This window comes from Macaca fascicularis, chromosome 5, assembly GCF_037993035.2.
Source record: "Macaca fascicularis isolate 582-1 chromosome 5, T2T-MFA8v1.1".
Taxonomy (NCBI): Eukaryota; Metazoa; Chordata; class Mammalia; order Primates; family Cercopithecidae; genus Macaca; species Macaca fascicularis.
In genome coordinates, this window is record NC_088379.1 from 189,110,064 (window position 1) to 189,133,224 (window position 23,161).

The following is a 23,161-nucleotide window of genomic DNA, read 5'->3' on the forward strand; positions in this document are numbered from 1 at the left end:
CGCATGCTCTTAGTTATCAGCCTCACCCTAATACCTGTATACCACATCCTGTTCAACAGAAAGGAATATCCACTTTAACACCCATCAGGGGAAAAAAAATGCTCCTTTTAAAATAAATTAGTGACAGTTTTCTCAAATAAAAAGTTGGATCAAGAAATAAATGCAGGCCAGGCACAGCTTCTCATGCCTGTAATCCCAGCACTTTGGGAGGCTGAGGCAGATAGATCACAAGGTCAGGAGTTCGAGATCAGCCTGGCCAACATGGTGAAACCCCGTCTTTACTAAAAATATAAAAATTAGCCAGGTGTGGTGGTGAGTGCCTGTAATCCCAGCTACTTGGGAGGCTGAGGCAAGAGAATCACTTGAACCCAGGAGGTGGAGATTGCAGTGAGCCAAGATCGCGCCACTGCATTCCAGCCTGAGTGACAGAGCGAGACTCTGTCAAAAAAAAAAAAAAGAAAGAAAGAAATGCATAAATAAATGTATCCCTACAATGGGATATTATTCAGTCATAAAAAGGAATGAAGGGCTGGGTGCAGTGGCTCACGCCTGTAATCCCAGCACTTTGGGAGGCTGAGGCAGGCAGATCACAAGGTCAGGAGATCGAGACCATCCTGGCCAACATGGTGAAACCCCATCTCTACTGAAAATACAAAAATTAGCTGGGTGTAGTGGTGCACACCTGTCCTCCCAGCTACTTAGGAGACTGAAGCAGGAGAATCGCTTGAACCCAGGAAATGGAGGTTGCAGTGAGACAAGATAGCACCACTGCACTCCAGCCTGGCGACAGAGCAAGACTCCATCTCAAAAAACAAAGAACAAACAAACAAAAACAGGAATGAAGCTCTGACATAGGCTACAACATGGATGAACATTGATTGGAAACATGCTGCTAAGCAAAAGAAGCCAGACCCAAAAAAAGAAACACTGAATGATTCCACTTGTACAAGGAACCTAGAATTGGCAACTTCATAGAGGCAGAAGGTTGAAGAGAGGTTACCAGGGACTGAGGGGAGAGACAGCTGCTGTTTCCTGGATAGGGAGTTTCTGTTTGGGATGATGAAAATAACAAAAACATTTTTGGAAATAGACGGTGACAATGTTTGCACAGCATTGTAAATGTAATTAGTGCCAGTGTACCGGACTCCTAAAAATGGTTAAAAAGGCAAATTTCATGTCTATTTCATCACAATAAAAAAGTACAAATATTAAAATAAATGAAAACTTGGAACACCTTGAGCCATAGAGTTCCCTCGGGGAGTCTTTGACTGAAAGGACCGACCAGACCACGTTCCCAAGGCTTTTCCATCCCAGACCACTCGCAAGCCCATCTCCTCCAGCTCCACGGCCCCTCCCCACTACTCTGCTGACCCGATGGCTCTGCTTCTGATCTCAGCCCCACCAAGAAAAGCTTCCAGACTCACAGAAACACATTCTGAGAGATGAGCTTTCTTAAAGCCTTTGCTTTTGGTTTTAATGAAAAATAAATAAATATCTTGAAAACAAAACTGCTATCTAAAGCCGGCTAAAATATAACTGCAACTTTAGGAAAACTTAATTACATGTGCTATCAATTACTGACCCATGATCAATCTATCTATATTTCCCTTTTCTCTCATTTCAGAAAGTAAGAATAAAGTGGCTTTGCTTAAATATAAAAACCTAATCTCTCTTCTCATCTCTTCTACTTCCTTGTATTAGATTGTCTTCCAGAACTAATCAAGAGGTCCCTAAAGCTGGCTCCAAAGACAGGATCCTCTGAGAAGGTCTCTACTCTTTAAAAACACCCACTCACGCCTGTAATGCCAGCACTTTGGGAAGCCGAGGCGGGCAGATCATGAGATCAGGAGATCGAGACCAGCCTGGCTACCACGGTGAAACCCTGTCCTACTAAAGATGCAAAAAAAATTAGCCAGGCGTGGTGGGCGCCTGTAGTCCCAGCTACTCGGGAGGCTGAGACAGGAGAATAGCGTGAACCCAGGAGGCAAAGCTTGTAGTGCGCCGAGATCGGGCCACTGCACTCCAGCCTGGGTGACTGAGCAAGACTCCATCTCAAAAAAAAAAAAAAAAAAAAGAAATTTTATTTGTAAACAAAGACCTGAAATTGGTGATTACACATTTCATGTAAGATGGGGTGGGGGCTTTTGCTCCAGGTGAGCATGCGTGGCTTGAACTTGACTCAAGGTCACTAACTAACCTATGTTGAGAAGAACCTTAATGTGATAAAAAGAAGTGAGTGTAAAATTTCCTACCAGAAAATGTTGATGGTTAATTTTCTGTCAACTTGGCTGGGCCAGTGTCCCGATATGTGGCTTAACATGAATCTGCATGTTTCTGTGAGGGTCTTTTGGATGAGATTAACCTTTAAACTGAGGGACTTGGAGTAAAGCAGATTGCTCTCTCCCATGTGGTGGGCCCCATCTAATCAGCTGAAGGTGTGAAAGGAAAATATTGTGGGCCCTCAAAATCACTAAGCTAAGGGAAAATTCAAGCTGGGAACTGCTTAGGGCAAACCTCCCTCCCATTCTATTCAAAGTCATCCCCCTGCTCACTTAGATAAATGCAGATCTGACTGCTTCCTTTGGAAAGGCTAATCAGAAACTCAAAAGAATGGAACCATTTGTCTCTCACCTACCTGTGACCTGGAAGCCCCCTCCCTGCTCCGAGTTGTCCCGCCTTTCCAAATTGAACCAATGGTCATTTTACATATGTTGATTGATGTCTCGTGTCCCCCTAAAATGTATAAAAGCAAGCTGTGCTCTGACCACCTTGGGCATATGTCATCAGGAACTCCTGAGGCTGTGTCATGGGCATGCCTTCTCAACCTTGGCAAAATAAACTTTATTTTATTGATTGATTGATTGAGATGGAGTCTCACTCTGTTGCCCAGGCTGGAGTGCAATGGCGCGATCTCAGCTCACTGCAACCTACGCCTCCCAGGTTCAAGTGATTCTCCTGTTTCAGCCTCCTGAGTAGCTGGGATTACAGGCAGCAGCCACCATGCCTGACTAATTTTTGTAGCAAAATAAACTTTCTAAAAGTTAATTTAGACCTGTCTCAAATGTTGGGGGTTCACAAAGGCCTGTATAGAACAAAAGACTGACCTTCTCCCAAGCAAGAGGGACTTTGGGAGCAGACAGCCTTCAGACTTGGACTGCAGGATTGGCTCCTCCCTGACTCTTCAGTCTGCTGGTTCACCCTGCAGACGTTGGACTTGCCAGCCTCCATAATCACATGAGCCAATTCCTTAAAATAAATCTCTCTATATACCTAAATACACATTCTATTCGTTCTGTTTCTCTGGAAGACCCTGACTAATACAAAAATCTAGGAACAAATCCTGAGTCCTCTGCTACATATTTGCAGAATGTTTTCAGTAAACCAATTAATCTCTCTGAGGCTAAATGTCTTCATCTGTGAAATGGAGATTTTTATAATACCTGGAAGTGTTCCGGAGGTAATGTACATAAAGCACATGAGATATCATGGGTGCCAAATAAACAGTAGCTTTTAAGAGGGAATGCCACAGACACAAAACTAAAGAAACCACTTCTCTTCTCCCTAAGTTGCTTATAACCTTGGAAAAGAGCTAAATAACAATGGAAGTAATGTGTACTAAAACAAATAACTAGGGCTTCAGATTCATGTGTCTTGGGTATGATGGGAACTAGAACATGCCACCCCAAAATATGCCACTTTGGCATACGAATTGTTTTGAGCTGAAGGCAATTAGCTGTCAGGCATCCCCTATTCCGTCTAAAAACAGGACATAAATTTCCATTTGTAAGGGTGTCTCCCTTTCCTATACCAGGAAGAGAAATACTCCAGAGTCAACTTTTAGCACCTGAGGTGACTCTTATCTGCTTAACAAACATTATTAAACAACACTTGTTTATTACACATTATATCCCTTTGCCTTCCCATAACTTACCTCTCATCTCAGAAGCCCAAAATCCCCTTGCCTTTGTCCAGTCTAAGATGGTATATAAGCTCCAAATTCTAACTGCCTCTTCGAGTCACATTTCATTGTGAATTCCTGTGCTAGCAGACATAATTATACCTGTTTTTCTCTCTTGTTGGTCTGTCTTGTGCGAATTTAATTCACAGCACCCCCAACCACTGAATATAGGAGAGTAGAGAACAAATGTTTTTCCTCCCCTACAAGTATGATTAAAAATATAGGAGATCTTGCAATTAAGAACTGGCCTCTGAACCAATATTCCCAATCTCTAATCTCAAACCTATTTTTTCCCTCCTGAACTGATGGTATGTTGGCCTAGAGATGATAAAGACAAAGTTATTTAGGAAGGTAATGCTGGCAGCCAATTGGGTGAAATAGCTGGAAAAGTTCCTTTAAGAGTGAAAGGATAGGCCAGGTGCAGTGGCTCACTCCTGTAATCCCAGCACTTTGGGAGACCAAGGCAGGCAGATCACCTAAGGTCAGGAGTTTGAGACCAGCCTGGCCAGAATGGCAAAACCCCATCTCTACTAAAACTACAAAAATTAGTTGGGAGTGGTAGCACATGCATGTAGTCCCAGTACTCAGGAGGCTGAGGCAGGAGAATTGCTCGAACCCAGGAGGCAAAGGTTGCAGTAAGCCGAGATCATACCACTGCAATCTAGCCTGGGCCACAGAGCAAGACTGCCTCAAAAAAAATTAAAATAAAAAAGAGTGAAAGGATCCATAATTACAGGTAGGTTATCATCAGTTTTCTATTTTTGCTAGATGTTGAAATTAGGTGTATTGAATAAAATGCATGGGACTTAAAGTCTCAGTAGTTTCTTTCAAATCCCAGCTCTGTTTCTTAGCAGCTGCCATTGGAGAAGTGATTATCTTCTGAGCTTCATTTTGTTCATCTATAAAACCCAGTGACCAGCACATAGGAAGAACACAGCAAGTGCTGATGTCATTGAACATGCAGATAAATGAATGATTAACAGTCATTGAATTGAAAACTGTTTACCAAACCCAGGCTTGGAAGATTCAAAACAGAAACAGTGGTGTTGACAGAGCATTATGTTTTAACGGATGACAGTAAATAGAAAAAGGGGGTTGATTCTGGAAAAGCGGAAAGAGCTTCAGAAATACTGGGAAGCTCCTGGCTTTGGACGCTCTGTCTTGTTGAAATATTTAAGCCTCAACGTACTTTCTCAACCTCATTTTTAGTGAAAGAAGGAAGGTCTATTAAAGAGAGCAGGAGAAAAACCATGCCTCAATAGCCAGAGTAAATCTAGTTTCCACCACACTCAGGGTGACCAGTGGTCAGGGCAAAGCATCATGGATGCTCCTGATGTCAGGATTTTTCTGTCCTGACCTGAGATGCTTCTGGGTGAACCCATCAGACAAGATGCTTTCTCAGACTCAAGTTCAACCACGTGGCCCTCAGAGAACATATAACATTGTGTTTGTTGTTCCAGCTAGTACCCAGACAGGAGTCACCTGTGTGCGTGCCTTTGCATGCATAGCCACAGGGGTTTTCCCAGCTCTGGTTCTCTAGTTCACTCGAATGAACACAGGAGGAATCACAAACGCCTGAAGAATGTGTGTTCTTTTCTTCTGTTTTCCTGCACAGGTGCTAGTGTATTAAAAGCAAGAGCAAAGGGGCAGCCTCATGGCTGACGAGGTGATGAACAAGAGCAGCATGTGTGCCCCGGCTGTTCCTAGAGAACAGTACGCAGAGCGGATTTCTCCATCACCCTCTCAATTTCCAACTACATCCCAGTTGTCCCCTCCTCAGTCCTGAGGGGCTTTCTTAGTTGAGTCATAAGGGTGACCTCCAGGATGTCTCCAGAGCTAGGAGGAAGTTGCATAATACCAGTGTTTTTTAAGTACTTTTAGAAAACAGTGACACTCATTTGACAAAAAAATTCAATGTACAGTGATTTGTTTCACTTACTGCTGTTGACTTTTCAAAAAAAGACAATCTAAGGTCCCTTCCCTCAAGGATGTATTTACAACTTCCTTGGGGAGTCAAACATAAAAATTAAATAAGAGCCACGCAAGGATTATACCGATATAATTAATTTTAAAATTAGATTGAGAGCAAAAACATTTATTGAGCATGTACTATGCTCCAGGTACCTGCATAGGCACTTTTATTTATTCCTCTGATTAAACTGTCCTGTAAGGTGTGAGATATTATCTGCATTTTACAAAAGATAGCTCTAGGTTCAGAATGGTTAAGTAACAACAGGGTTCAGGACATGCTACCCCAAACTGTGGTACCTTGACACACTGAATATCTTAAGCTGAAAGAATCTGAGAGACGGCACGTGCAAGAAGCTCCCTCTCACCTTTCCCCTCACCTTTCCTCCTGAATCAGGTCATAAAACCTAGGAAGGATTTTCTGACCTTCTCCTGAACCAGAAGGTCAAATCCCAGCTTTGTTTCTTAGCAGCTGCCACTGGAGAAGTGATTATCCTCTGAGCTTCATTTTGTTCATCTATAAAACCTGGTGACCAGCACATAGGAAGAACACAGCAAGTACTGATGTCATTGAACATGCAGATAAATGAATGATTAACAGTCATCGAATTGAAAACTGTTTACCAAACCCAGGCTTGGGCCCTCCTTTGAGGAATGCCCTCCCCAGATCCGGAGAAAGGGAACATCCTTATTTCTGAAGAGAGAGAAGAAGCTGAACAAACGGGCCTTGCTCAGTTTCCCCCAGTTTATTACCATCAGATTACACCCTTCCCCCTATCACGTTTCCGCACACCCGGCCACTCCTCATCACACCTGCTATACAAAAGAAGCCAGGTTGAACTGTTTCTCTGGGTCTTCATTTCCTTATGAAGGCCCCCGTGTCAAGTAGAACTTAGATTAACTAAATGTGTATACTTTTCTCTTCTTAATCTGTCTTTTCCTGTATGGGCCTCAGCCCTGAACCTGGGATGGGCGAGGAACATACATTTCCTCCTGTACAAGTGTCTTCTCGTTCAGAGTTTCCGGTTCCAAATCCACGAGTCTTTCCACTACATCAAACCTAATGATAAATATTCAAGCGTGTACAAAAGAAGGATCCCTGTAGTTTAGTGCATCCAGAGAACCGCCTCGGCGCTCCCAGTAGTACCACTCTGACTTGAGGAAGAATAAGGCCTTTATTAACACAACTTGGCTGCACTCCACTGGCATAAATCCCAATCAGACAGTCAACCCCCTTCCCCATTCCCATCCTCTGGCCTTTCGAGGAAAGGGACCTGCCCTCCTAAGGGAATGTTCATTTTGCCACTAACAGGGAGCAAAGGCCCTTTCTGAAAACACTGTTTGCTGTGCAATAACAGCTCTGTGGAATCTTTTAACACATGGCAATTCCGTGGCAGGATATCTGTGTTGGTTTTGTTTTCACAGAGTGGTCACAAAGCTGAGTTCAAGGTGAGAAGTGAAAAAAATTAAATGAATGGTAGCTTTTTCCGCATGACCTTTCACTGCAGCGACGCGGCCAGGTCAGTCCCCAAGCCTGCTTGGTGGTGTGCACTTGCCATGACACACACACACGTGGTATTCATGAGTGCGTGTCAGGAAAGCAGCAGTGTCGCATGGACAAGCAAGTGTCAACAAGAGATGGGCCTCCTCCACACATCATGTGGTTAATGTCCAAACTCGCTCATCCCACAGTCACGTTTGACTCTCGGTTGATCACTTTGTTCATGTTAAGATTCAACAGGAAATATTGTTTTTACAGGGTCTAGAATTTTAATGAGTCTAAGGATTCCTGATGGTTTTATTGACTTTATTTGTGGGGTTCTCAAAAGGAATCTCACAGTGTAGTTAACAGCAAGGAGTAAGCATTTTCTTACTTACAAAACCAAAGTTATATGTGTGGTACAAAGATGAGAGACTGGGGCCGGGCGCACTGGCTCACACCCGTAATCCCAACACTTTAGGAGGCTGAGGCAGGCAGATCACCTGAAGTCAGGAGTTTGAGACCAGCTTGACCAACATGGTGAAACCCCATCTCTGCTAAAAATGCAAAAATTAGCTGGGCCTGGTGGTACATGCCTGTAATCCCGGCTACTCAGGAGGCTGAGGCAGGAGAATCACTTGAACGCAGGAGGTGGAGGTTGCAGTAAGCCAAGATTGCACCACTGCACTCTAGCCTGGGTGACAAGAGCAAAACTCTGTCTCAAAAAAAAAAAAAAAAAAAAAAAGAAGAAGAAGAAGATGTGAGACTGGGAGCAGAAAGAAAGCAGTACTCACGCAACACTGGGCTGTGGTGCTTAAAGAAAGTAAAAGAACAAACACATGAAATACCAGCCTCAATGCAAAAATAAGCTGGAATGCAGGAAGTTTTCCATGCTTTTTGAAACTAAAGAAAAACAGTCTGCACTCAGGCTGGGTAGAAATTGTAGCCTTGGGGGTTTTGTTGACTCCAAGAATTTCAGCTTTGCCTTAAGTGTTACTCAAAAGGTGAAATGGATTCAGCCAAACATTACCATATAAACACAAACAGGCACATTTTGAAAACAGTTCCTGGAGTTCCAGGGAGCTCCCTTTTAATTCATCCCTCGCTCAATGCCATATAGTTCGTGTTCAACATCCTTCTAAGAAAAGAACTGAGGCGGTTTATTATTAGTGGGGAAGAACCAATACGCAGAAATACAAAGGGGCATAGAAAGATAGTAAGCAACATTTCTGCTACAACAAGAGTCCTTAACCATGCTTTACTCCTGCCTCGGGGCTTCTGAAACCTGCCTAAGCTAAGAAACACAAACACATGTATGTGGGCCCATAATAGAGGTAGGTGAGCGCTACAGGTCTCCTTAGCTTCATTACCAGGCAGTACGTTACAATGAAAGCAAGTCTCAGACTGAATTCAGCCATAAAATAAACATTTAGAAGCCAGCAGGCTCAAAAACATGGTACAACCAGTTCTGTAAACTCAACCAAGTACTGGTGCTTTGTTCTGCTGGCGCACTGACAGGTGCCTTGCATAACAGGTTCACTTAAGGCAGATGTGACAGTGTTCGAACAGCATGACTTAGTTTCATGTCTAGTCAGGGTCAGGTGCAGGAACCTTCCTAGGAGCTGTGGATACAAGTCCTGATTCAAATCCCAAACCAGAGACAACATTGGGAAGGGCATACATTACCCACTAGGCTTTCTAGGTCATAACACCCTGTTTGTGCAAGGAGATGCAACCTGATACGGTGCTTCCATTCAGCCCACAATATATCGAACAACTCTTACTTCACCAATGAAAATGACTTCCAAAATCCATCATGCCAGATAGCAAAGCTGTTGGTGTTCATTGAGGATAGAGGAAGTTCTTACAGCTGACTCCAGAGTAGGAGCTTCTTCTTTTTTTCATTTTTTATTTTTTTATTTTTTGAGACGGAGTCTGGCTCTGTCACCCAGGCTGGAGTGCAGTGATGTGATCTCGGCTCACTGCAAGCTCCGCCTCCCGGGTTCAAGCGATTCTCCTGCCTCAGCCTCCCGAGTAGCTGGGACTACAGGCGTGTGCCACCACACCCAGCTGATTTTTCGTAGTTTTAGTAAAGACGGGGTTTCACCATGTTAGCCAGGATGGTCTCGATCTCCTGACCTTGTGATCCGCCCGCCTCGGCCTCCCGAAGGTGGAGCTTCTTAATAGTCTTTCGAATTCCAACAGACCATCCCTGGAGTGTGGATTCATTCCTGAATAGGGCCCTTCAATATTGACTCGCTGCTCCCGGTTGTCAATTAAAAACCCAGAGATAAATGCCACTACCTATGCCGGCATTCTTAAACATGAATTGAAACAGTATAACATTTTTGCTAGGATCTTTGATTGTTTCTTGCAGGGCCCAGACTGGGGATCCAGGCATACACCTGGGCTCAAGACTTAGGAAAGCCCTGTCTCTTTCCCGCCCTTAGGGTCTGGAGTCTTGGTCACAATCTGCCCATCTTCAAACAGTTACGGCTTTCTCTTCTTAACTGTGCCTTCCATCAACCTTGTGATGGAGGTGACGGTTACCAGGTTTAGAGTTCAGTTATTGCAAGCGCTTATCAGAGGAATTAAGCATAAATTTTTTATTTTTTTGCTTCAAGCTATCAGTTCCAAGGTCAACATGATACCTTGATACTCTTAAATGCTCTGATATTCTTTGATTTGCTATGAAAGGCACACAATATTAACTCTATGAATGCCAGACAAAATACCATCATAAGTACTACATATGGAGGGCCCTTGACAAAGACATTCTCAGTGACCAAACTTTAGAAGGCCCCTCTCAGCCCTCTTTTTAATAGGCTTCATCCCTGGGCCCAGGCTTCAGCGTACCTAGTCCACTTTCAGCAGGGATCCTGCTAAGCCAGTTTAGTGAGAATCCCCCAATCTTGACCTCTGATCACACTGGTCTGCAGTCAGCAAGAATCCTGTTAAAGTCAGTTTAGCAAGAATTCTCCTCCCCTTGATATTTTTCTTGGTAATTACTTCTCTTAATAATTTTCTACCCATTAACCTCCCCAGCCCCCATCTGATACGGATATGGCCTAAAAAACTTAAATATCATACCGCTGGACTGAGTGAGGGCTTTCAAAACTCTAGTTGAGAAGCTGACAGATTCATGACACTACTAACCCATGATCAAGCAAAACAAGAATTAATTACATAGGACTGAATCAACTAAAGAAGGATTATAATTTTTATGGCTTTTTGTTTGGAACATTGCTTGTTTTTAATGTTCTATTTTCTGGAAATAAGGAACCCCTTTTCTTTTTCTCTTAAGTTAGCTATAATATGTAACAATTTAGTAGCTCTATTTCTATAACAAAAATGGAACTTTTTTTTCCTAATCCTTCCATAATTCAGAAACTATTACTGAGTATTTTTATGTTCATGGTTGTATTAGTCTGTTCACACATTGCCATATAGAAATACCTGAGACTGGGTAATTTATAAAGAAAAGAGGTTTAATTGGCTCACAGCTCTGCAGGCTACACAGGAAGCATGGCAGCTTCTGCTTCTCAGGAGACCTCAGGAAACTTTGGGTCATGTGGAAGGCAGAAGGGCAGCGAGCTGCGTCACGTACCCAGAGCAGAAGGAGGAAAGAGAGAGTGGGGAAGTGCTACACACTTTTTTCTTTTCTTTTGAGATGGAGTTTCGCTCTTGTTGCCCAGGCTGGAATGCAGCGGCACGATCTCGGTTCACGGCAACCTCCGCCTCCCGGTTTCAAGCGATTCTCTGGCCTCAGCCTCCCGAGTAGCTGGAATTACAGGCATGTGCCACCACACCCAGCTAATTTTGTATTTTTAGTAGAGACGGGGTTTCTCCATGTTGGTCAGGCTGGTCTCGAACTCCCGACCTCAGGTGATCCGCCCGCCTTGACCTCCCAAAGTGCTGGGATTATAGGCACGAGCCACCGTGTCCAGCCACTACACACTTTTAAACAACCATATCTCATGGTAACTCACTGACCATCACAAGAGCAGCACTACGGGGTCAGCAATGCTAAACCATTCGTGAGAAAATGTCCGCAAGATCCAATCACCTAGCCCTGGGCCTCACCTCCAACACTGGGAGATTACAATTGAACATCAGATTTGAGTGGGGACACAGATCCAAACCATATCAATGGTGATATAATATTTTATATGGGTTCAGTAAGAATCTGTCCTTTTTGTAACGGAACATAATTTTAAAAATTGGTTAGATAATCAAGGCTTTGACTAAAATGTCTTATTTGAGAATAAGACATGGGGGTCTGTTCCAAGATGGCCGAATAGGAACAGCTCCGGTCTGCCGCTCCCAGCCTGATCAATGCAGAAGACGGGTGATTTCTGCATTTCCAACTGAGAAGAAGACATAAAATCACATATGAACAGACAGTTTCGAGGAACTAAGGTTAAGTTTATGGAGCCAATGCGTATGAAGGCCTCCTGGAAAGCCCGCCTGGAACCTGGCTTATGGAGGTCCCCACCTCGCAGCTGAGTCAGGAAGGTGACTTTCTGGCAGGCCAAAGAAACTCAGAATATTTTTAGGACCTCAAGAAGAGAGGAACCCATCTGAATCTCTAGGCATTGCAGATAAGGCCTGGTAGTGCTTGACTTGGCTTTATAGCTTCAAGAACTCTTGAAAGCATAATCTGAGATTACTTGTAAAAAGTTCCAGCAATGGAAACTTAAAAAAGCCTATATGGTCAGTTGCCATTCTTGCTGCAATTATGTAAATAAGTAGGTCAAATGTAATGAGACAAGACTTACTTTGTAAACAAGAATAATCTTACTTTGGTTAACTTGGATCAAAAAAGGGGGATGACAGTAGAAAGATATTTTATAAAAACTATAGCAGCTTCTTACGGGTTATGATTCTGGTCCTGTCCTTATCTTTCAGGTTTTGTTATCTACTTGTAAATTGAATGGGATGCTGTCATCATGCATAGCTTGTTAGTCCTTACCAGATTCTCAGTTCTTCTAGTTCCCTTTACTATCTGGCTACCACTCTCCAAACTGAGGTTTTAAATTTTTCTCCCACTGTCCTGATTTGGCATCAATGAGAACTAAAACCTAACTTCCCAGATCTTTATTGTGACTGTCTAAAGAAGCCCTTCAAGATGAAGTTGGATGCCTCTACACTCTGCTCGGAAAAATAACCATGACTATGACACTGATGTCTATGCCATTGCCAAAGACATTCAAACTGCAAACCAGAAAATCCATGGGATAGCCACTGTAGTCCTCACCCCATCATCAAAAGATGCTTTGACATCTAGAAATGTTCTCAACTGGTTGCCCTGCTACCAAGTTTCGACAGGGGGCTCAGCTTGTCCTTAATGGAAAAAAGGTCACCAAATGAGAAATTGACTTATATTGTTCAAAGGAAAGAAGAAGGTCTCTTTTTCCCTTGAACAAGAGGAGGGACCAGGAAAGACCCTCCCTTGACCAAACTGTAGACGAGCTCCTCTGAGGCCTCTTTTCAACAAGCTCTGTCCTTGCATCCTGTCTTCAGCCTGCCTGGTCCAGTTGTGACAAGAGTCCTGCTAAGTCAGTTTAGGGAAGATCCTCCCACCTTTGATTTCTCCTCTTAGTAATTTTCCATCCACTGACTCTTCTCCTCCCATTCTGCTCATTGGCTATAAATCTCCAGTGGTTTTTGCTGTATTCAGAGTTGAGCTCAACCATTTCCTCTATCCTGTTGCCACAGTCTTGATACCTATTGCGATAATCTTGAATAACATGTTTCTTCCTGCTTTAATAAGTGTCAGAAAATCTTTTTCTTTAATACCATTCTACCCCGATATGATTTGGCTCTGTGTCCCCACCCAAATCTCATCTTGTAGCTCCCATAATTCCCACATGTTGTTGGAGGGACCCGGTGGGAGATGGTTGAATCACGGGGGCTCGTCTTTCCCATGCTGTGCTCGTGATGGTGAAGGGGTCTCAGGAGATCTGATGGTTTTAAAATGGGAGTTTCTCTGCACAAACTCTCTTTGCCTGCTGTCATCCACGTAAGATGTGACCTGCTCCTTCTTGCCTTCCACCATGATTATGAGGCCTCCCCAGCCATATGGAACTGCAAGTCTATTAAATCTCTTTCTTTTGTAAATTGTCCAGACTCAGGTATGTCTTTATCAGCAGCATGAAAACTAATACATACACTCATTCAAGATGGATTGAATGAGTTTTTTTTCTTCCCTGAAATGAAAAAAAAAAAAGCAAAATACATTAAATAGCAATTTTAAGGTACTGGACACCAGGCAATTAAGGATGATACTTTGATACTTAAGAGATGAGACATAAATAATATCATCCATACAGTGGCCAAATTTTACTACCTTGAAAGAGTTTTGAGGCAACGATATAGGGAGAGGGAACCCTGGTGGAGCCCCAAGGCCTCCCTGAGTTGGGGAGACAGAGCTGAGGGTTGGAAAAACCAGAGCAGTGAGAACTCACAAGCAGATTCCCAGAGAGAAGAGATTTGTGCACAGAGCGTTCTAGGGTTTTGCAGAGGGACCTCCTTAAGTATTCCTCTGAATATTGGTTGGTGCATGCATGACAGAAAACTACCCAAGGCTGAGAGCCACGTGAATGGGTTAGAAGAAATAATGTCTGAGACTCAGACACAGCTAGAAATAGTACCTATTCTTACCAGCCACATTTAAGACCATGATTCCTGAAGCAATAAATAGAGCACACAGAAGGGTCTTAACTTAGTAGTGGGGAATAATTATGCCTAAACTGAGCACTGCTGTAGTACCACCTAAAAAATCTTAAAAGCAAGACTTTAAGTATTCAAGTGTTTCCAAGTATCTTAACTGTATTGCCAAACAAAGCTGAAGAACATTTATAAGATTGCAAAGATACCCAAGACCCAAAAAGATAAAATTATAGTGGCTGGCATCAAATAAAAACTTACTCATCACGAAAAGAAGGAGGTAAACATTAGCTATAATGAAGAGAATAATCAATAAACTGAAATCAAAACAGAACTGACACAGACAATAGAATAAACAGAAAAGGACATTAAAACAGTTACTGTAGCTGTATTCTAAATGTTTAAAAGGTCAAATAGAGACATGGAAGATTTAGAAAAGACTCAATCATCTACAGATGGAAAGTCCAATATTGAGATTAAAAAAAAAAAAAAACCTATATAGGATTACTAGCAGATTAGCTATTGAAGAAGGGGAAAAAAGTGAAATGGAAATCATAGCAAAGATGCTACCTAAAAGGAAACACAGAGGGAAAAAAGTTTCTTAATGAAAGAGCATCAGTGAGCTATGGGGCAATTGCAAGTGCCTAATAGACATGTAACTGGAATTGCTGAAAGAGAAGAGAGAGAGGTTGGCATGAAAAAATATTTCAACAGATAATGGCCAAAAATTTTTCCAAGTTTAATGAAAACTATAAAACCGTAGATCCAAGAAGTTAAAAAAAAAAAAAAAAGCCTAAGAAACACAAATAAAACTTTAGCAACACACTTCATAATCAGATTTTTGAAGACCAAAAAGCACCTTAAAAAAAAGATACTATGAACAAAGGAATGAAAATGAGGATGACATCAGATTTTTTAAAATCAAAGATATACAAGAAAAAATATAGTGCAGGAAAAAAACCACAACCCTATCAATCTAGAATTCTATATCCAGTGACAATATTTTCCAAAAACAAAGTCAAAGTAATCACATTTTGGGACATACGAGAGCTGGAAAAACTCTTCATCAGAGGACTCACGGTACAGGAAATGTTAAAGAAAGTCCTTTACTCCAAAAGAAAATACCATTCCGAAATAACTGTTAAATATATTATAGTTAATTTCTCATAAATAAAGCATCAGGTCAAAATGGCTTCAATTATGATTTCTATTAAACATTTAAGGAGTAAATAATACCAATTATACATGAACTTACCCAAAAAATTGAAGCAGAGGGAACAGTTTCCAAATTATTTTATTAGATTACTATTCCCTTGACATCAAAACCAAACAAAGACATTACAAGAAAAGAAAACAACCAACCAATATTCATCATAAACAAAGTTGGAAATGTTTTAAACAAAAATTTTAGCAAATCACATCCAACAATATATTAAAAAGGTAATATATCATGACTACGTAGGGTTTATACCAGGAATTCAAAGTTGGTTTAACATTTAACATTCAATCCATGTAATTCACCACTGAAAAAGATAAAATATGTGATCATCCTTATGAATATAGAAAAAGCATTTGACAAAATGCAATATCCATTTCTCTTCAAAAAAAAAAAAACCCTCCTTAAAAAAAGATAGAAAGAATTTCCTTAATCTTATAAAAGGTGTTCTACAGATAGCTAAAACTAATACCATACATAATGGTAAAAGACTGAATTTCCCCCCAGAGATCCAGAATAAGACAAGGATGTCTGTTATCTTTATCTGTAGAAAACATGATTGTCTATGTAGACTAGCCAATGGAATTCACATGAAAAAGCTACTAGAACTAATAAATAAATTTAGCAAAGTTATAGGCAAAATCAATTGCATTTCTATATACTAGCAATAACCCATTGGCAATTGAAATGGAAAGAAATAATACCTTTTACAATTAGGTCAAAAATATTAAATACTTAAGAATTAATCTGACAAAACTCTGAAAGATCTATATACTGAAAACCATAAAACATCATTGAGAAAAATCAAAGAAGACCTAAACAAATAAAGAAATACACTGTGTTCATGGGAGAAAGACTCAATATTGTTAAGATGTCAGTTCTCCCCAGATTAGTCTATAAATCCAGTGCAATCCCAATCAAATTCTCGGTAGGCTTTTTTGTTTTGGAGAAATTCATAAGCTGATTCTAATACTTTTATGGAAATGCAAGGACCTAAAAGAGCCAAAACAGTTTTCAAAAGAAGAACAAATTTGGAGGCCTAATATAATGTTATTTCAAAGCTTATTATAAAGGAACTGTAATCAAACTAGTGCAATTTTGGCATAAAGTTAGAAAACCAGATGAATGAAGCAGAAGAGAGAGTCCAGAAACAGAACTGCACATTTATGTGTTGGTGAATGCCAGGGATTCAGCTTAGGTCTAATTGCTCACCACACAGAAAGCCAATCACTGAGACAACAAGTACTGCCAGGAAGAAAGGCTTTATTGCTGGTGATGCCAGCCAGGATATGGGAGACAAGTCTAAAATCTGTCTCTGTAACCAAATAAAGTTAGGAGTTCATGTAGGAGTTGCTCAACAGGCAGCGGGTAGTTGAATCAGCGTTCTGGCACCGTGTTGTTAGGATGCAGTGATCTGGAAATCTTCAGCTTTCTGATACTATCTGGGAGGCCTGACAGTTGGTTTCCTGAGAAAGAAACTCAGATAAGACAAACGTAAGTTTTGCAAGTTTTAAAACCAGGATAGTCCATTTCAATGTTTATTAAAAACAACAACAACAACAACAAAAAACTGTATACAGTTTTTCCTATCAGTTCTAAGGGAAAATTGGGTCAGTTTCATTTGCATGACCAACTTTTTACAAAGATGCAAAAGCAAGTCAGTGGAGAAAAGACAGTGATTTCTATCCTATCATTACAACAATGATGTTGGCACAAGTGGTAATCTATAAGCAAAAAGAAAAAACCACAGTCCTTACCTTGTACAATATATATAAACTAACTCAAAATGGATCATATACCTAAACGCAAAACCTAAAACTAAAACCTTTAGACAAAAACTCTTGTGACCTTGGGTTAGATATCTTAAATACTATGCTAAAAGCATGATTTATTAAAATCATAAATTGATACATCTGACTTCATCAAAATCTAAAACACCTGCTCTTCAAAAGACATTGTTAAGACAGAAAAGTCACAGACTAGGAGAAAATATTTGCAAACCATATCTCTGATAAAGGGCTTGTGTCCAGAACATATAACACACTCTCAAAATTCAATAATAAGAAAACAAACCCAATTTTTAGATAGGCAAAATATTCTAACAGACACTCTACCAAAGAAGATACACAAGTTGCAAACAATTACATGAAAATATGCTCGACAGTATTTGTCATTATGGTACTGTTACCAGAAAGGGCAGAAGGGGGTCCTGATGCAGACCCTAAGAGAAGGTTCTTGGACCTTGCACAAGAAAGAATTTAGGGCGAGTCCATAGAGTAAACTGAAACCAAGTTTCTTAAGATAGCAAAGGAATAGGCCAGGCTCAGTGGCTCACGCCTGTAATCCCAGCACTTTGGGAGGCCAAAGCAGGCAGATCACTTGAAGTAAGGAGTTCGAGAACAGCCTGGTCAATATAGTGAAACCCCATCTCTACTAAAAATACAAAAATTAGCCAGGCATGGTGGTGCACAGCTGTATTCCCAGCTACTCGGAAGGCTGAGGCAGGAGAATCGTTTGAACCCAGGAAGCAGAGGTTGCAGTGAGCCAAGATCGTGCCGTTGCAGTCCAACCTGGGCGTCGCAGTGAGACTCTGTCTCAAAACAAACAAACAAAACAAAAAACAAAAAACAAAGAAAGCGAAGGAATAAAGGAATGGCTGCTCCATAGACAGAGCAGCAGCATGGGCTGCTAAGCTGCTTATACTTATTGTTACTTCTTGATTTTATGCTAAACAAGGGGTGACTTGTTCATGAGTTTTCCAGGAAAGAGGTGGGCAATTCCTGGAAGTCAGGGTTCCTCCCCTTTTCAGGCCATAGAGGGTAACTTCCTGATGCTGCCATGGCATTGGTAAACTGTCATGGCACTGGTGGGAGTGTCTTTTAGCATGCTAATGCATTATAATTAGCATATAATGAGCAGTAAGGACAACCAGAGGTCACTTTCATCACTGTCTTAGTTTTGGTGGGTTTGGGCCAGCTTCTTTACTGCATCCGGGTTTATCAGCAAGGTCTTTATGACCTGTAACTTGTGCCAACTTCCTATCTCATCCTGTGACTAAGAATGCCTCACCTCCTGGGAATGCAGCCCAGAAGGTCTCAGTTTTATTTTATCCAGCCCCTGCTCAAGATGGAGTCACTCTGGTTCCAATGCCTCTGACAGTAATGTGAGTTAAAACCACAATGGGATACCATTACATGTTTTGTGTGTGTGTGTGTGTTTTCATTTTTGTTTTTTTTTTTTAGACAGAATATCACTCTGTCGCCCAGGCTGGAGTGCAGTGTTGCAATCTCGCTTACTGCAGGCTCTGCCTCCTGGGTTCAGGCCATTCTCCTGCCTCAACCTCCCGAGTAGCTGGGACTACAGGCGTTCACCACCACAGCCGGCTAATTTTTTGTATTTTTAGTAGAGATGGGGTTTCACCGTGTTAACCAGGAGGGTCTCGATCTCCTGACCTCGTGATCTACCCGCCTCGGCCTCCCAAAGTGCTGGGATTACAGGCGTGAGCCACCGCGCCCAGACCCATTACATGTTTTTAGAATGGTCAAAATTAACCAAGTTTTGACAAGAATGTGAAGGAATTGACACCCTCATACATGGCTGGTAAGAATGTAAAATAATGCAACCATTTTGTAAAACAGTTTGGTAGTTTCTTCAAAATTTAGGTATATACTTATTTTATGACCTTAGATACTTACCTAAGAGAAATAGAAACTTATATCCACAGAAAGACTTGTAGATAATTGTTCATGAAACCTTTGTTTTTAACAACCCAAAACAGAAAACAACCCTAATGTCTTTCAATGGTTGAATGGATACACACACTATGGTGTATACATACAATGGACTACTACTTGGCAATATAAAGAAATACATTATTGATACACAGGAAAACACAGCTGAATTTCAACATAATTATGCTAAGTGGGAGAAGCTGGAGAAAAAGAGTTCTTTTTTTCCCCCCTTTGGGACGGAGTCTCGCTCTGTCGCCCAGGCTGGAGTGCAGTGGCGTGATCTCGGCCCACTGCAACCTCTGTCTCCCGGGTTCAAGCGATTCTCCCACCTCAGCCTCCCGAGTAGCTGGGATTACAGGTGCCGGTCACCATGCCCAGCTAATTTTTGTATATTTAGTAGAGACGGGGTTTCACCATGTTGGCCAGGCTGGTCTCAAATTCCTGACCTCAGGTAATCCACCCACCTTGGCCACCTAAAGTGCTGGGATTACAGGCATGAGCCACCATACTCAGCCAGAGAAAAAGAGTTCTTAATGCATGTTTTCAGTTATTTAAAATTCTAGGAAATGCAAACAAATTAAGACAATGATTTTTTATCTCTCATAATTCTGTGGGTTAGCTGGGCAGCTTCCCCTTCTAGTTTTGCCTGGCCTGCTTATGCATTGCATTCAGGGAAAGCAGTTGGGCTAGAAGACCAAAGACGGTCACACTCGCATCTCTGGAAGGTGGTACTGCACTGCTGTCTGGGGCGTCTTCTTTCTTCTTCATGTGGCTTCTCATCCTCCAATGGCAAGATCTGCTGCTTTCAGGGCCTTTAAAGGACAATGTTCCAAGTGGGTGAAGGCAGAATTTGCCAGGCCTCTTGAGTCTGGCCTCTGGAACTCACATATCTCTTCTGGCTCATTTTGTAAGCCAGAGTAATTCACAAGACCATCTTAAACTCTGGGGAGTGAAGAAATCGACTGCAACACCAGATAGGAAGGATGGCTTAGTCACATGGCAAAAGGTATGCATACTAAAAAGAGAGGGGTGCACAGCCACTGTTAAATAAAATTTGGGGGAGGCCATTGTTTTGGACTGAATTCCTGCACTGGGCTCCAACAGGCCAACCCAAAATGGAGTCACTCATGTTAAGTGCCACGTAATCAAATTAAAACTTTTAAAAACAGGAAAATCCCAAAACAGGCCAGGTTGCCATAAAAAAAGGGGGGGAGGGTCCAGTCGACCTGAGTCAGCATGATAAAGGAAGTTCCCTCTGCTTCAATCCACACAAGGAAAGCAACCTGAAGCAACCAAGATAACCGGAAATAACCAAGTAAGCGGATATTAACCAATCTGCTTTTTTGTACTATACTGTTTCCTTGTTCCTGCTCAAACCACCTTACAAAATCCTACTGTTCTGCCATTCCCAGTGCAGCTCTTGTCTATTTTATCGACTAAGTGCTGCCTAGTTTATCAATTGCTAATAAAAGCCATTAGGCTGGGTGTGGTGACTCATGCCTGAAATCCCAACGCTTTGGGAGGCTGAGGCAGGTGAATCGCTTCTGCCTAGGAGTTCAAAGCCAGCCTGGGCAATATGGTGAAACCTCATCTCTGCAAAAAAATACAAAAATCAGCTGGGCATGGTGGCACATGCCTGTAGTCCCAGCTACTCAGGAGGCTGAGGTAGGAGGATCACTTGGGCCTGGGGAGTCAAGGCTGCAGTGAGCTGAGATCTTGCCACTGCACTCCAGCCTGGGTGACACAGCAAGACCCTGTCTATAGATAGATAGACAATTATTATAACTGATAATTAAATGAAATAACATATTTGAAATGCCTAATATATAAAAGACACTTATTGAACGGGTACCTACTATTAATGTCATTATGGTTATGAACAGAGATCTCTCAAAAGAAAGTCTCTTGTTCAAGAATACTTGTCATGGTGACCTCTTTGGTGGATGCTGCAGGGTATGTGACAAGGAACTGAGTTTTGTTGTCAAACTTCTGAGAGAAAGACTTGCTTACTCTTTCCTTTTATAAGCCCACAAATGCAACTGGGGTGAGGAATTAAACAAAATGAGATTGTATTTGATTTGCCTTAAAATTTGCGTTTACTTTATAAATGTGTGTACTGGATAATGTCCAGTCAGCAGAACGGATACTACTCTAGGAATTTCAAGTAGAAGAAAGTTAACCTCAGAAATGGTCTGTAAATGTGTTGAAGGGCTGGAGGAGAACAAAAGGGGAAAGCCGAGATCATTCCGAGATTAGTAACCGCAGGAAGCTACTACCATCCTAAGGCTGGCTGAACGAAAGGAAAAATGGTGCGATCCAGACAGAGTCGGTGACTGCTCTGTGGCTGGGCCGGCTGTGATACTCGCTGCTCCACGGCCATTACTGGAAATCTTTCAGGAAGCCAAGAAACTAAACTCCCACCAAGGGCTGCCTGTCACGGATGCTGATGCTGCCAGAGCCCAGGAATGCCCTGCTGCAGAGGCTGCAAGAGCACCCCCTGCCCCCACTGCTGTTGAAACTTCACCTGAGCAGAAACTCAGTCACCTACCGCCGCCGCTACTGCTATTGCCGCAACTGCTGCTACTGCTGCCACTGCCAGAGACTTCAGCAGAAGGAGAAATAAAATCAGCTTCTTTCTCCCTTCTACCCTCCTTCCAAGCTCCCACCAGTGTTTCCCATTGGCAGAGGCTACTGGGAAGTAAGCTGGCTGAGTATTCTGGGAAATGTAGTTTGCAGGCTTCCAGCTCCTACAGAGAAGGGCAGGGAGAGTGGGGTGGAATTGAGATTCGTCAGGCAAATAGGCAGCCCCACGTGAAACACAGACATTTCGCAGAGCGCTGCTGCGTGTGTGCATCTCTAGATGCTTTCCGTTTGGGTTTTGTTTAAGCAAAGCGAACTTAGGTTGAATGTTTCAAAATTCTTAATGGAATACTGTCACACCACAGTTAACCATCTGACAATCAAATCCCTCTTCCTTCTGGCCATTTACTCCTTTATTCCTTAGGTTTGGCATCGGATGTATAAATTCTGGCAGGAAAAAAAAAAAACAAACAAACAAAAAAAACAACTTTGCATTTCACACTCCACTTTGCAGAATACCAGTGGAATCTTTCTGGTCTCCTACCTCTTATCCACTTGAAAGTGCTTCATGAAATACCTGATGGGCTGGACACACTGTATGGGGCATCTTATGCCAAGGGATATATAGATTCCTTGTATTCCCTTAAGTAATCTCAAAAGATACTCCTGGTTTTTTCTTCAAAATTGTCTACAATTTTTTATTTTATCTATGATTACACACCTAGTCTGCTATATCTGTGATAATGAGAAAGGTTATCCTATTAAACTAGCAATGACTGTCCCTCATGAAATGAGGTCACTTCCTCTTTAGACCTGAGCACTGAGAACATTAGATTATTCTTAGATTTTCTCTTAGGTTTATTGAGCCTGATTGTTCCTTCGTGGGCTCAAATCATGCTGCTGTCTCCAAGAACAGCCCTGGGGAGGGGGCAAGTGGGAGGATGTGACAGCTCAGAACCACTCCAACAAATGAGGCATGGTCAGAGATCAGCAGGAAACTTTGTTCCTACCCCAGCATTGGTTTCTCACATAAAATCAGGTGACAGAACAGCAAGGGTAGTCATAAAGATAGAAAGGGAAGGGAGGCTTGTTTTGCAAGGGACAATCCCACAGCCTTGCCACGGAGCCTCATGTCTGCCTCTGCACCTGGCTGAGTCACCCAGTGCCTCGTAGACCCCTCCCACGGCAGTGACAGATGCGTGAGGCAGAGGCAGGGGTGGCCAGTGGTCCAGAACAGAGTTCAAGGGATGCAACTGCCTATGAGGCCATCACAAGGGTGGGGGATGGCATATTTCAAAGAAGTTTAAAGACAGAAACCAACATTTATCAAATTCCTATGATGCGACAGGCATGCTCTATCATTTTTCATTTTAATCCTGACAGTAACCTTATGACGTTATCTCCTTTTTAGAAACAGGAAAACAGATGATCTTGCATCTGGCAAGCCACTTAGCCTGGACGCAATGCCCTGTTTCCGACAGCCTCATGCCCCTAAGGCGAATCCCGGCACTAGCTCCTCCTAGGACAAGCAGGAGGGACAAGTAGTTCCTCCTAGGACA

The 23,161-nt window shown here is 42.2% G+C and overlaps 1 long non-coding RNA gene across 1 annotated transcript; it reads right to left on the bottom strand.

Moving 5' to 3' along the window:
• Window positions 1–15,351: 15,351 nt before the first annotated feature.
• On the bottom strand, window positions 15,352–21,697 carry LOC107129867 (uncharacterized). Its single transcript, XR_010587096.1, has 2 exons — window positions 21,571–21,697; window positions 15,352–16,757 (listed from the first exon to the last, which is right to left on the bottom strand). It is a non-coding gene; the product is annotated as an uncharacterized lncRNA (long non-coding RNA).
• Window positions 21,698–23,161: the final 1,464 nt, after the last annotated feature.